We start from the raw sequence: 12,392 nt of genomic DNA on the forward strand, positions 1-12,392 counted from the left end.
TTTGACAAAAATGTCAGATAGAATCTTATAATTCTAAAGTGTTGATTTTAATAGATCACAATGTAAACAGACAAATAAATAGACAAATTTAAATGTTTATTTAAACTGTGTTATTAAAGTCCCCATGAACCAACTTTTTTTTTTTCGTATTGTGAAGCTGTTTCTAGAAAAACAGAATATTACATGACACAACAGTGGGTGTGGCTTGTTTTTTCTGCTGTAAGCTAAATAAATGTCGTAAAGCATCTTGTTCAGAACGATGGGGAAAAGGGTTTGGGGAGAGTTACAGTATTACAGTCTAACAGGCACCTCTTTCACACCATTTCTGTTTGTTCTCAAAATTGACAGTTGCAGCAGCTGGTTAAGTATGTTAGCCACACTTAATTCCCCAAGACATACGTAAGCTTACAATTTAACTGAAAAAAACAACAACAATAAAAACAACAAAAAATAAATAAATAAGATGTGTTTTTAAAGATTTCAATTAAAGATTAGAAGGGCATTTTTTTCTTAATGACATGCACAGATGAATTGTTCATTACTAAACTGGCAATGTGAGCTAACAAAATCATATGGTTAGTTTTGATTTCTTGGGGACTTAAAATATAATTTAATAAAGTTAAAAATTAATTTAAAATACATTTTAAATGTATTCATTAATAGACAATTTTCTAACATGTTTCAAAATGCTAATTAATTAAATGTTAAAAAAGTAGATAAATAGATCACAACTTATATGGAAAAATAGATGGACATATTTAAATCTTTATTTAAATTGTGTTTTAAATGGCATTTAATAAAGCAAAAGTGCATTTAAAAATGGCAGCGGGAAGCTAAATCTCCTCACAGCAAGAAGGTTCAAGCCTCAGCTGGGTCATTTGGCCTTTCTGTGTGGAGTTTGTATGTTCTCTCCGTGTTCGTGTGGGTTTCTTCCGGCTGCTCCGGTTTCCCCCACAAGTCCAAAGACATGAGCTAAGTTATTGGGTAAGCTAAATTGTCCATAGTGTATGAGTGTAAATGAGTGTGTTTGGATGTTCAAGGGTTGCAACTGAAGGACGTAAAGATGCAAAAAACATAAGGTGGATAAGTTGGCAGTTCATTCTGCTTTGGCAACCCGAGATTAATAAAGGGACTAAGCCGAAAAGAAAATGAATGAATGAATGTATAAATTAATAGACAACCTCATAACTGCTTACTTAATTCATGTTTTAAAACGCTGATTAATCAATCAGTAAAAAAGTATGATAGAATATCACAATTAAAATGGACAAATAATTAGACATTTAAACGTGACTATTTAAATTGTGTTTTAAATGTAATTTAATAAAGCAAAAAAATGATGTAATACTTTTTAAATGTAGAAATAAACAGGCAATTCTATAACATATCTTATTTGTATTTTATATTTTTATTTATTTCATGTTTTAAAATGCTGATTAATCAAACAGTAAACAGGTATATTAATAGATCATTTTAAATACACTTTTTAAATTGCTTTGTAAAAATGCAATTGGCGAATGCTTTTCTCTCTCTCTCTTTGCAGATTGGTTTTATTTTATCATGTTGCCACATGTTTTTATTTATCCATTTGTCAAGGGAGTAAAAAATGAAAAATAGTTGCTACTAGGAGCAAATATTTTTCCATTTAATCACCTTTTTTTTTTTTTCAACAACGGATGCATGACAATAGAACAAATAATATAAATCTAGGGTGGTGGAAGGTAAATAATAATAATAATGATAATAATAATAATAATAATAATAATAATAATAATAATAATAATAATAATAATAATAATAATAATAATAGTATAAAAATAAACAAGTAAATAAATTATAAAATAAAATTCTTACAATTATAGAACAGCAAGACCTTTACATTAATAAAAAAGAAGAAGAAGAAGAAGGAGAAGATAAAACACAAATGGAGGGTTAATGTTTTTTCTATTAGTACTTTCCATATAATTACTACTGCAGCAAGACGTCGCAATATTGAATATAGGCCACGCCCACATGAGTTGAACCGCTTAATGGCTGACACCTGTGGGAACCAGCCACGTCGCTTTTTGCCAAAACAAACCCGTTATAAACAAACCCGTCACCTGACCCTTTCTACATTGGATTCAGTTCATGGATAACCGTTTCATATTTTACAAACTGACAAAAAGACTAGTGAAAAAGTAAAGGATGGTCTTCTTTGACAGCACGTTTTCTTCCCTGTAAACCCTCTGAAGATCCCCAGCATGTTTTAAGGAGGTGCGCAGTGTGATGGAGAGTTCACAAAGAAACTTTTATTGAAGGCTCTGTTGGATCTGACAGCAGCTACCTCGCATGCTGTAAGTTTTGATTTTTACCAATGTTCTGAAAACACTTAACGTTATTTGAAAATTGAGGGGGTGTTGATATTTTAACTACGCATGTGACCTTAAAAATCATCATACTGTAACTGTGACCCTTTAGGCTATTCACAGATGCTCCTTAGAAATTGAATAATGTGTTGAATAATAACTTTATGGATATTTTACAGATGTTTTTAATATTTATTTTTATTTTTCTTGATACTGATATTATAAGTGAACTTTTAAAGAATATTAAAATAATTTCAAAGACCATCATGGTTATATATTGTATGAAAAGTTAAAATATTTAGTTTCATTAAGAAATGGCAGATTTGGGGCTTGAATGAGTAAAATTAAACTTTTTTTTTTTTTTTTTTCTGGAAAAGAACAGAAATTAAATTCATTAATGTAAAATCGCGACATTTAGGGACAAACAAACCATTTTTCTTTCTACAAGTTTTAGCATTGTGCTAATATTTCAGTCATCTTTATATGGCATAGTTTTATCTTATTAAAAGTTAGAGTTTTGTCATAAATCTAAGCATTTAAATATCATACTATAGCAAAATATATTATTATTTACACAAGCAGTATAAAGTGACAGCTGATATTAAGAATATTTTAAATAAATAATTTGCATATACATATATTTAATAAAACATATGATCTATGACATGACCGTGACCATCAGCTTAATTTTAAATTATACTGTACAATATTAAACATCATGTAATAAGAGTGTTTAGGTGACTTAAATAATTAAATTGATTCAGCTTAAAATTATATTTTGTTTTATTTTATTAATATATGAAATAATTGTCCAACAATCCATAGTTTGACATGCATCTTTTGACACTGAGATGTATAGATATATATGGATATATTGTCTTAAACGTGACCCTAGACCACAAAACTTCTTAAATGTCATTTAATATGTATTGAATTGTATACATCATTTGATATCTGAATAAATAGACTTTTCATTTATTTATGTTTTGTTAGAATATGACAACATTTGTCAGAATAACAAGTATTTCAAAATCTAACTAAATATTGAGAATTTCCCCAATAAAGGTTCAAGACATCAGTTTTTATTTATTTATTTTTTTTTTAAATGTTAACAGGTTTGTGTGCATCAGTTAAGGTAACATTAGCACCTGTCAGCTTTAATCTTGGGATAATTTTGAGCTTTTGTGAGCTAATTTTTATCTTCCATGTTAAAAATATTTTTTTGGGGCGGGATTAGCCGTTCATGAAGGGTCGTTTATGTGTGTTTCCGTGATCCACAGGGTTTGTTGTATGATTTTACTCGCAATTCTGTCAGGACCGATGCAGCAAAGCTTGGATTGCAGCAAGCATTTTTGTCGAGAGAACTGTACGAGAATTAGAGAATGGCGGACTTTGTCTTTTATCAGTTGAGTTCTTTCATATTCAGACACATCACCTGTGTCTGTTGTGTTCACCTATTTTTAAAATCCTCCATATTATCGGCAAGGCTAATGGTTGGAATAGACAGGGCAAGAGACCTGCTGCGCTGCTATTCACTGTGTCTGCATTCAGACCCAGGGATTGAGATAGAGAGAAGTACTCATTTATACTGTTTATATAAACATGACCATCTTTATAAGGATATAACAAATTGTGACATGTGTATATGAAATTACGAATAACAAATGTAGGAAATTTAAATTACTTACTGTTTATTTCTTTGCATTTCAACTTTTAAAAAGTATAAAATCATGCTGCATCTCATAGCGAGCAAGCTGACAATAGTTGTTCGCTCCCATCTTTTTCCAAGTGGTGCTCGCTGCAGAGCCATTTGAGGAGAGCTGAGCTCCAGCGAGGGGGAGCTTAAGCTCCACCTTTTTTGCACTTCTTCTACGAGTGATGTCACTGGGGGTAGGGTTAGGGGTGGTGTTGGTGTACGCATTACATTACAGCTTACAGGAGGAGGAGCGACAGCTCATGCTCCCCCTCGCTGGAGCTCAGCTCTCCTCAAATGGCTCTGCAGCGAGCACCCTCTCTCTTTTTCCCCTGCTCTGCCGGCCACGCCCACTCCTGCCTCTTCTCACAGTGCTCCATGCCCATTTCAGAGAATTTTTTTTTTAATTCTGAGGTAGACTTGAACCGAAAGAGAGGAGTTTCATGGCCCTTTGAATGTGCCCAATTTAAGTTCTTAACAATGCATATTACTAATAAGAAATTATGTTTTTATACATTTAGTAGAAAATGTCCCAAATATCTTCATGGAATACTATCTTTACTTAAGTTTCTAATGTTTTTTTTTTTTTTTTGTGATAAGAGAAATCAATAATTTTGACCCATACAATATATTTTTGCCAAAAATATACACAAGCAGCATAAGTCTGATTTTGTGGTCCAAGGTCGCATATTAGCCATTTTTAATTCAAAGTAAATGTTTAGTTAGTTAGTTAGTTAGCTAGCTAGCTTGCTAGCTTACCTTATTTGTCTCCGTATAGGGAGATTTCATTTGAAGCACATGCTCACAGAGACTTCTGACATTTCAGATTTGGCATGTACCATGGTACCCCTACTCTAAATAAATATCCAGTCTACTTGCCATCAACTACTACTGAGAGTGGAGGAATTTAAAAACTTAGTTGATTGTGGTATAAATTATATATATTTTTTCTATTTGTTACACACCTGAGAACACAATATCCATGACCTGATGGTAACAATTGGAAAGTGTTTGATAAATGATGCTTCTCATCATTTACAATCATGATGGCCTTGTTTAGTACTCTTTCTATACCATCAAGGCTCTTTAGTTTTATTCCCAACAACTCACTGGCTGTTGTTACCACCTACATCTTTGACCTCTTCTGGGCCTCCGAAGCATTTCTATACTAACAAATTACACAAAATGTTGCAATACTTTCAATAAAAGCATTATAAAACATGATTGTGTTATCAGCATTAAAAGACAGTAATGTCTTTAAAAAGTGCATTCTCTGTTGAAGCTTTTTTCCTTATACTGTCAGTCCATACAGTACATTCCACTTAATTTTATTGTCCAACATCCGACCCAAATATTTATAATTTGTTACTAACTAAGTTTGCTCTCCATTGATTTATGTGGGATGAGTTTGATTTTAGTTGTGTATAATAAGTCTGTGCATGTTTTGGACCATTAATTCAGACATTACAGTTTTAAATTAATTGACAGTCTGCACACCCTCAATAAAACATTTGTTAAACCTCCCCAGCCCATTCAATGTTAGTAATAGTGCGTGGACACTTTCTCTATGGGTCAATAGTTTGAGCAAAATGAGGGTGTATGTGAAGAAATGTAACTTGTCTCAAGCGAGCACACAGCATATGGACTGTGATGGCCAATGCTTTATCTTCATTCAGCACCAACCACAGTGTTTCCTTCACTTCATTAAGAGGAGTGAAGACTTATCTGTGAGCTTTAGACAATAAAGACAAAGATGGATTAATGCACAGGCTGAACAGGAATCTGAACTCCAGGCTTACAGGGGTCCACGATGAGCTGCACAATTATATTTGCTAGTCTTGTAGACTAGTTTAGCGATAATTCTTGTTTTAAGCTAGTAGCAGAGTATATAGCAGAATGAACTTTTGAATAATGTTGTTGCATTGGATGCCATAATAATAAAATTATATTCAATTTTCATTTTTAAATGTTTGTTTTTATCAACAACAAAAAAATGTGTCCTATTCTGGGAAGAAAAGAAAAAAAACAAATGGACGTTTACTTAAATAGATTGTATTTTTCACAAGCACTTTTCTAATTAAGTGTATTCTACTTTAGACTATAATATATCTAGCTTTTATAAAAAAAAAAAATAAAATAAAAAAGTGCTCTGGGGTAACTCAAATGTTTGGTCGGTGCTCTTTGGGTAAGGGATTCATCAAAACTCAAGAATCAGTCCAAGGCACTTGAAAAATGTGAAAAATTTAAAAAGCCTTTATTCACTTGACTAAATCTCAAAAAATAAATCCTACGCGTTTCGGCAAGAGTCTGCCTTCATCAGGGAAACAGTGATCAGGTGTGTCTAGAGTCTCTTGAGTACTACGGTCACATGACTCATGATGTTTTTTTTTTCACATTCTTGTTGATATCTAGCTTATATGTCATGGTTTATGAGTCTGTGTGCTCTTTCTGTATGTTATGATTGTGCCATGTGTGTTGTTGCATCCAAGGGTGTGCATGTTTGTTTACCTTTTGCGCTGGCAGCATGCTATCAGATCAGCTGATTTAATCACCATTCTCCAGCTGATTCCTGTTTTGCTGGCTATTTATTCAGTCAGTGGCTACTGCTGGTCATTAGTTTGTTGTTGTTCTTGTCTGTTTGTCTTCCAGAGATTCTCTGCTTCTCTGTTTGTCGAGTGACAAGGCCATTGGCCTTGGAACTCTTTGTTTTTGAACTTTTTGCCATATTCTTTGTCTTCAGCTTTCAGCCCTTTTTTAACTCTTTGAGACTTGTTTTTCTGTTACACTTATAATAAACGTCACTTCCCTCGCTATTAGATCCTCGGTTTTTGATCGTGACATATTAGAGCTGTACCATGTTGGAAAAATTTGATATCGCAATGTTTTGATTTTCAGCGATTAATAAATTTCTATATGAATACAATTTAACCACATGGCCCATTTGGTAGGCTCACACTGAATCTGTTCACGTGTAGCAGAGGCCAGTTAGTAAAGTGCCATGCAGGTAAACCTCACTATGACCTCTGAAGGTGCTCTAGTGACAGACGCAGGTTGGATCCCAGTTCGGAGTGGGTTGGGTGCTATAGGACTGGCGGGATTACACGTGCAGAAATTCACCAATTTTTTGCTGATTTTTAGTCCATCAAGTCTGTATTGTGGAAATGTGTGTGTATATTAATATTTCAGTTTTTAAATTGATTTTAATTATTATTATTATTATTATTTTGTTCAAATTATTTATTTACAATACAGTTTGTAAAGTAATATGTTTTGTCTTTTTAGTAGAGATATTAGAGAGAGGATCTAATTGGATTTGCATTGTAAATATATAATAGTGAAAAATGCATAAATGTTTATTTTATATATTAAGTTTTTAGTTATGATACTCCTAAAATCAGGGCGACGCAGTGGCGCAGTAGGTAGTGCTGTCGCCTCACAGCAAGAAGGTCGCAGGTTCGAGCCTCTGCTGGATCAGTTGGTGTTTCTGTGTGGAGTTTGCATGTTCTCCCTGTGTTCGTGTGGGTTTTCTCCTGGTGCTCCGGTTTCCCCCACAGTCCAATGACATGTGGTACAGGTGAATTGGGTAGGCTAAATTGTCCGAGGTGTATGACTATGAGTGTGTGTGTGTGAATGTTTCCCAGAGATGGGTTGCGGCTGGAAGGGCATCCGCTGCGTAAAAATGTGCTGGATAAGTTGGGGGTTTATTCCCTGAACCCTAAATTAATAAAGGGACTAAGCCGACAAGAAAATGAATGAATGAATGACTCCTAAAATCATTCCGCATAAATCCACAGTTTTTTTTTTTATCAAATTCTACACAGAAATAGCAAAAAATAAAAATAAAAAATCAGCAGATTCTGTCTGAGAGTTCAAGTACAGAAATTGAATAATCAAATGTGAAATAGCCCTGCATATTCTTCTTTGTTTACATAATTAACTTTTTATTTTAAGTTACAATTGGCACAATGTCTTGTGCCTGAATGCTTTAAACTCTCTTATGTTCATAGATTCACAGGGCTTTAAAACATGCAAATGATAAACTTTGGCTCCGTTACGGTAAAAATCCTCAATGACTCCACAAATGTCATGTTCGGTCAAATATAATCCCAGTTCAACATTGCAGATCCTGCGATGTGACTATTGTGTATGCACATGTTGTAATATCAATACTAAAACGATAAATTGTGCAGCCATAATAGCTATATATCTGTTTTACATAGCTATTTTAGATATGTGTTTTAAGTTCTGCTTGTGTTTGTGTGTTTGTGTTGTATAGGTCTTCTAACATTATTTTATTTTATTTATTTATTTTTTTATTTTAAAAACAAATTTCTCAGTTTGTCCAATAGTACCTGCTTTAGTGGTTTATCTGACAATGTCAGTGGGCTCTGTGGTTTAGCACTGTCTGTAATGGATTAATGCTCTGTAATTGATTAATGCTCACCATCCCCTCGCCTCCCACCGGTCTACGGTGAAATTGCTCAGCGTTGACTGGTTTGCGGTGATCAAAAGGTTTGGGATCACTAATCTAGCGTACAGGTGTCAAACCCAGTTCCTGGAGGGCCGAAGCTCTGCACAGTTTAGTTCCAATGCTAATTAAACACACTTGATCACACTAGTCTGAAGGACTGTAGCCTGAAGGACTCAATTAGAGTTGTCGTATGGTGCTGCGAAAAGGGGCAGGATTAAACAAGATGATTAGACATTTAAAATATGGATTGCTCCATATTTTAAATGAATAAAAAGGTCATGTTTTTATCCTCGATTGGTCTCACACAGTCAAGTGATGCGATTTCGCAGGTCAGAGTTCATCAAGCTTGAACTTTCCAACGCATCGAACTGTAAAACTTGACGCACGACCTTGCGTTTCTGGTCTGAACGATTTTACACCCCTGGTGTATGGGGATTGGAATGACATGAGGTTGAGTAATTCATTACATAATTTTAGTTTTTGGGTGAGCTAATGCTTTAATTAAGCTATTAAATACCTTAAATTTAGCTTTATATAATCTCTATACTTGGTGAGATTATAACTGATAGCATTAGCAGTGGCTATTAAGGCATTGGTTATGTAGTCATAAATGGCCCTAATGGGACCATGCAGACCTAATTAGCCTTGTATTCATTAGTTATTTTAATAAACAGTGGGATTTTAGATAATAGCAGAGAGTTGTGGTCATTTGTCAAAATCTGATTAATGGCTGGCTCCGGATTGTGAGAGATGAGTAGACCCTCTTTAATTGATTGGCTAAACACACTTGGCACCCTCTCCACTCGGAACACATTTATACAGAAATGGTGACTGAAATGGATGCACCTCATTTCGGTTGTGCTGCTGAGCCAGCTGTATTATTCCACCAATTAGAGATGACTCATCTGTGCCTACAAGACAGGAAATCTCCAGAAACTGGGACAATAATGACACTTAGTCAGATGTGAAGGGTATGACATGTACAAATGTTAAACAGGGCTGCAAGCAAACGGAGCAGATTAGACATTGTACTGTGCACCACATTGGAATTCCCACAGTATCACAATATTAAATGGTTATGTAGCATTATATGACTAATATGTACTGTATACTAGAAATACTTTGTTTTTAAATATGAAAAACAGGCTTTTTTTTCTTCATCTAAATATATTACCAGTGTAATAAACCCACAGTAATAAACCCACAGTAAAGTGCCAAAATGTTCTCAAACTTGCCAGGAAAACAAAAGGGGCAGAATGTGTTGAATCAATATTTATATATATTTTTTTATTTAGTTCGTTGTTGTTGTTGTTCTTGGAGGCTTCTGAGAGTCAGAGACAATGAATCTGTGTTTTCTCCTATCAAAACGTCAATTGAGAGACATTGGGCCCTATCACACTCCCGGCGCAAGGCGTGACGTAAATGTTGTTTGCAAGCTTCAGCTTGACACAAGTGTCGTTTTGACGTGTTGCACCCCGCTGTTTAAACAGTAAATGCATTTGGGCTCATATGTGTGCCCATAGGCAGTCTGGTCTATAAAACGAGGTATGTTAAGGCGCATTGCTGGTGCTTTGCTATTTTGTGAATCTAAAATAGACCGCTCAATAGACCAGCTAAGAGGAAGTCTAAAGTCCAGCGCAGAGCGCGTCAGTTGTGCTTGATACATACAGGATTTACAGCAATTTGCTAATATCTTTACAAATGAAAAAGAATTGAAGGATTAAAATATTACAAAATAGCATTATTTTTTACAAAAAGTTGAAGGGGGGGGGAGAGTGGGGGGGTCTTTTTTCAGTTTATTCATGACAACTTCATTCATTCATTTTCTTGTCTGCTTAGTCGCCACAGCGGAATGAACCACCAACTTATCCAGCACATTTTTACGCAGCGGATGCCCTTCCAGCCGCAACCCATCTCTGGGAAACATCCACACACACACACTCGTACACTACGGACAATTTAGCCTACCCAATTAACCTGTACAGGTTTTAAAACAAATCTTTGTGCTTGACAAACATAATTAATTATGTACAGTTGAAGTCAGAATTATTAGCCCCCTTCACATTTTATTCTTCTTTTTTAAATATTTTTGGAATGATGTTTAACAGAGCAAGAAAGTTTCACAATATGTCTGATAATATTTTTTCTTCTGGAAAAAGTCTTATTTGTTTTATTTAGGCTAGAATAAAAGCAGTTTTACATTTTTTAAACACCATTTTAGGGCCAAAATTATTAGCCCCTTTAAGCTATTTTTTTCTCCATAATCTACAAAACAAACCATTGTTATACAATAACTTGCCTAATTACCCTAACCTGCATAGTTAACCTTATTAACCTAGTTAAGCCTTTAAATGTCACTTTAAGCTGTATAGAAGTGTCTTGAAAATATGTAGTAAAATATTATTTACAGTCATCATGGTAAAGATAAAATAAATCCGTTATTAGAAATGAGTAAATAAAACTATTATGATTAGAAATGTGTTGAAAAAATCTTCTCTCCATTAAACAGAAATTGGGGAAAAAATAAACAAGCGGTCTAATATTTCAGTGGGGCGAATAATTCTGACTTCAACTGTATAGGCTAATGGATGTCTCTGCGTACAACACGTTTCCTTATCCACAGAAGAGAGTAAAAGTAAATAATGAGGAGGCTCATCTCTCATTCTCGCGCAGTAGATGCTCTGCTTAAATGTTTTCTCCCTAGTGAAACGTTCAGTTTTTCCACTTGCGAAGTCTGTCATGTAAATAGCAAACGCGCTATGGCATGATGCAACTGACACTTAGAGGGAATGGGAGATGAGATTCTGAATGGTTTATTCTTAAAACACACAAAGCTCATTTGGAGAATAAGCTCAACCCTGTGAGACCATGCGCCACAGCGGAAAGGGGATTTTTTTCCGTTCTTAAAATAGCAAAAGTGGATTCGGACACGCCCTTAATGCTTTTGCGCTCTATTATTTGGACTTCGCGCCAAGATCTTTAAAATAGAGCCTATTATGTTCGTAATTAACATAAATTTTATTATTTGGTTACTTGTGGTTGTGGTTACTACCTAGTGTATATTTATACATTTACTGACATAAAATAAAAAATATCTAGTATTGCTTATTATATGCTGTGAAATTGTATGACATTATATACAGTGCATCCGGAAAGTATTCAAGCACTTAAATTTTTCCACATTTTTTATGTTAAAGCCTTTTTCCAAAATGGGTTAAATTAATTTATTTCCTCCAACATTCTACCCACAATTCCCCATAATGATAATTTGAAAAAATATATTTTTTTTAATTGTTGCAGATTTATTACAAATAAAAAAACTGAAAAATCACATGTACATAAGTATTTACAGCCTTTGCTCAATATTTGGTTGATGCACCTTTGGCAGCAATTCTAGCCTCAATTGTTGGAATGTCTGAAAGGAATAGGGCATAGGGGAGATAACTGGGAATAAAGCACAGCCAGGAACTATGCTTCTAACTACAGCTCTAGAGGTGTAGTTGCAAGCGTACAAGTTTGCGACATAGTTTGCAGATGTCTGTTGGAATGATGGATAACGATGGTTTAGGGAAACGCATTTCAGATTGACTGATGCTTTCGTTGGAACTTGAAAAGTTGAGAAACCCCCAACTTCTGCAGTGAGCAACCTCATTGAAGTGGTGATCCACAATTTAGTTCGGCAATGCTTGATGTCATTTATTCAAAGTAAATGGGAAACGTTGATGCTGACACCCAGTGTGAAATCCTCAGTGAATTTCCATGGCAAATCCCACTCTTGTTTTCTTTAGAAAATGTAAATCTCTAGTTGTTGTTATTGTTGTTGTTATTATTATTATAATTTTATTATTATTATTATTATTATTATTATAAGTCCATATAA

General features: G+C 34.3%; 1 protein-coding gene across 1 annotated transcript in view; it reads left to right on the forward strand.

The window, feature by feature from the left end:
• Window positions 1–2,112: 2,112 nt before the first annotated feature.
• Window positions 2,113–12,392, forward strand: part of lig3 (ligase III, DNA, ATP-dependent) — a 168,845-nt gene continuing 158,565 nt past the window's right edge. The window contains exon 1 of the mRNA XM_073950660.1: window positions 2,113–2,336. The gene's annotated coding sequence lies outside the window, so the exon portion shown is untranslated. The remainder of the gene's footprint in view (window positions 2,337–12,392) is intronic.

Source organism: Danio rerio, chromosome 5, assembly GCF_049306965.1.
Source record: "Danio rerio strain Tuebingen ecotype United States chromosome 5, GRCz12tu, whole genome shotgun sequence".
Lineage (NCBI taxonomy): Eukaryota > Metazoa > Chordata > Actinopteri > Cypriniformes > Danionidae > Danio > Danio rerio.